The sequence below is a fragment of the Etheostoma spectabile genome, chromosome 23 (assembly GCF_008692095.1).
Source record: "Etheostoma spectabile isolate EspeVRDwgs_2016 chromosome 23, UIUC_Espe_1.0, whole genome shotgun sequence".
NCBI classification, from domain to species: domain Eukaryota; kingdom Metazoa; phylum Chordata; class Actinopteri; order Perciformes; family Percidae; genus Etheostoma; species Etheostoma spectabile.
In genome coordinates, this window is record NC_045755.1 from 15,500,396 (window position 1) to 15,503,695 (window position 3,300).

The 3,300-nt window shown below is 39.5% G+C and overlaps 1 protein-coding gene across 1 annotated transcript in view; it reads left to right on the forward strand.

Annotated features, from left to right (window-relative positions):
- The window catches only part of magi2a (membrane associated guanylate kinase, WW and PDZ domain containing 2a), a gene marked incomplete in the record, with an annotated part of 285,654 nt that overhangs the window by 222,762 nt on the left and 59,592 nt on the right, over window positions 1-3,300 (forward strand).

Sequence of the window (3,300 nt, forward strand, 5' to 3'; positions counted from 1 at the left end):
GGTTAAGTGAGTTAAGTGAGTGTGCAGGCAGAAAATAGTCTGTCCTACTGAAAGTTTAATAATTTGTTTTGAGGGAATGGGGCGCAGGGGTTCAGAGAGGCTTGCGGCACAAGCACTGCACCGGCATTTTGTTTTTGATGTTTTTGCTCTGTGTGGGAGGACTGGGAGGACTGGGAGTAGCTATCTCTTGAGTCAGTAAACTAGGACAAGTAGTAAAAATAATTGTATGCAATGACCATTTAGAGTATTATGTCTGTGCTGTATGTCTGTCTGTGTGTGTTTTTCACAAGTTGTAGCTATGCTCTTGACCAGCCGCAAGGTCCTCCTCCTTAAGCGCTCCCTCTGGATGCTTTCCTTTCCTATTAAGAAGCATTTTCTCTGCCGTTATCTCTGCTCTCATCCTGATTAACTTTGCATTGTCACTAATCGAAGCTTGTCTGATTCTAAGCTGAGCCGTGCTGGAACACAGTCCCCGAGCTCTGCTGCTAGATTCAGCTTAGATGCTATTCCACCAGAAGCTTGAAACACTATGTACCCAACTTGGTTTTGAATGATCATGCTGTTATGCTAAAATAATAGTCTCCATTTGGGAATAAGCTATAAACGCTAATTGTTCACATTTTGGAAAGCAAACGGGGGGACTCCTTCTAGGCATGCTTCAAAGAATTGGGTTTTGTCAGTGAGCTGAGGGCAAAGGAAAGAGGAGAGGGTTACTTTAAAAGTCCTGTCCAGTATGACGGATGACTGTCAGAGGTTTGAGGAAGAGCTTTGATCATTGAGAACAAAGGCAGCATGTTCTGCAGTGCAGTCCACATACAGAAAGAGGCTGACGGAGCAGAAATATGTATGACTTTACGTTCACATAGTACTTTTATAAAGTTGGAGGCCACTCTGTATACGCCAAGTTGAAGCTATTCACAGTATCTGAGGACCTACTCAGTCCACCACTTTGGTCCAGATTAAATTCATCATATAACTATCAAACAGATTTCCATGTAACTTTGTGCTGACGTTCATGGTTCCCAGAGGATGAATATTAATATCTTTTGTGATCACCTGACGTTTTCTGTAGAGCCACCAGCAAGTTGACATTTGTGGTTCTGAGTGAAACATTTTGATAACTTTTGTATGGATTGCCATGGCATTTGCAGTCCAGTGAGAATAAATTATAATAACTTTGATGATCTTCTGACTTTTGATTTAGCGCGCCCATCATGTCAAACTGTCACTTTGCTCAATGCTTTGTTTTATGACCAATTACTTTTAAAACTAATGACATTCCCATCAGCCTTATTTGTACTTTGCATGTAGTGCCAATTAGCAAAATACTAACAGGCTAAACCAATGTGTAGTAAATATAAGGCGTTAAACATAGCATCCGATGGTCAGAGGCTCATGGCTGTGGATTCTTGTTCTTAAAGGTCCCACATTCCAAAAGGTGAGATATTCATGTATTTTTTATTATAAAGCAGGTTGAGGTGCTATATAATTACTGTGAAAGTATTAAAACGGTCATCCACAGAGTAATGCACTCAGCCCGTATTCCAAAACTGTGCCTTTACAGAGGCCGTCAGGACTTCCGGATGCTTGTGATGTCACAAGGATAGGTATAGGTAGAAAGTGTCACTACAGGGACATTCGCTGGCTGAAATCTGAGTCTGTTTTTTTGGGAGTGGGGCTTAAAGAGACAGTCACTAAATCAGGGCATTTCATACAGAAGGCGATTACATTAAAGGATGTACACATGCTTTAGCAGAAACCCAAATTACACATACTGTATATACCTGAAAATGAGCTAGAAGTTGCTCTAAGCAATTTCACAAGTTTTTTATGCTATAACATTTTCTGTCACATACAGCTAACATCTCCTCACTATCTGCGAGCTGCCTGTCCCCTGAACACACTGTAAAACAAACGCTATGTCTGTAGACAGCCCTGGCTCCACAAACTCGGACAAAAACTAAACTGTGCCCACGCGTTCTAGCCAGTAACCAATGAAGGATTTGGGGGCGGGGGTTAGGGTGGTCAGTGCGTGGAAGCACGGAAGGGAGGGAGAGGGGACGGGATGAGGAGGGGGGAGGGGCAGGCTAGCCTCGTTTTGTTTGAAAATACTTTGAACAACAGCAAGAAGTGCCGTCGACCAACATGGCTTAGAGCACCTTTAAAATGGGACCTTTTAAAGTCTTTTTCATTCAAACCAACATGTTTAAATTTGGGGTAAAACATTAAGGAACATCAATTCAAAAAATCAAAAGAACCCACTGTAAATGGTAGTGTGACGTAATCTGAACTCATTTGGTTTGATACAGATTTTAAGTACTTTCTTGGTAAATTTATACAAGGAGGATTTGCAGCAGGACTTTTGAATTTTGAGCAGAATTTTGAACAAAATGAAAATATTTTGAAAAGATACACATTATCTCCCCTTTCAAAAATGTATTCATTAATAAAAAGCATACTAAAAAAACATACTAATCTAATTGCAGTATATCACAGTACAGTGACAACTTATTTCATGGATTATCATGTTTCATGTCATTGTGCAGACGATGAATATATTCCTTTTTAAAATGATGAATCCAAAGTTTGATGTGTCCTTCAAATTCTTCTAATGGCATTTGTGGTGTTTGATCCATCTGCCATTTTCAGTAATTGACCGTGATGTGCTTTTTTTGTCAGTAAATCCATTTAGCTTGTAACGTTCGGAGTCAAACTGTTCAACACCAATAGAAATAAAGTACAATACATACATATAGTACTAGTGGATGCAGTGAAGGCTCAACACCCTCAGGGTTTGGGCCTGTTTAAGCTGTTAATCTATGCAACGTTCTCACATCAAAACACAATATTTACATCATGGAAGAGATGCAGAGCATAAATATTTTACTGGTTTAAATTCAGCCACTAGATCTATCACTGTTTGGTGTTATTTACTTTTTTCTTGAAGAGGGATGCATTTAATGCGCAGCTTTAAAAGAGCCAATAGCCTCTTTAAAAAAGTCAATGTCACAAGTTGCTGAGAAAACACAATTCTTTCATGTCTTGTCGCCATCCATTTTTTATAAAAGATAAGGTTTCAAAATATTCACAGGCCTGAACACACGGCTTGCTGGGAACGAACAGCAATCCATCCAGTAAACATGTTCTATCGCACCATCAAATTCTAGGTAATTACCCACAGTAAAATGATGCTGTAAACCAATTCTGCCACAAAGATGTTTTCATGTTTTCAAGATCAATATTCCATCGCAAGTTCATTGAATAAACAAACCCTCTCATTATTGTTGCCTCACTGCTTTT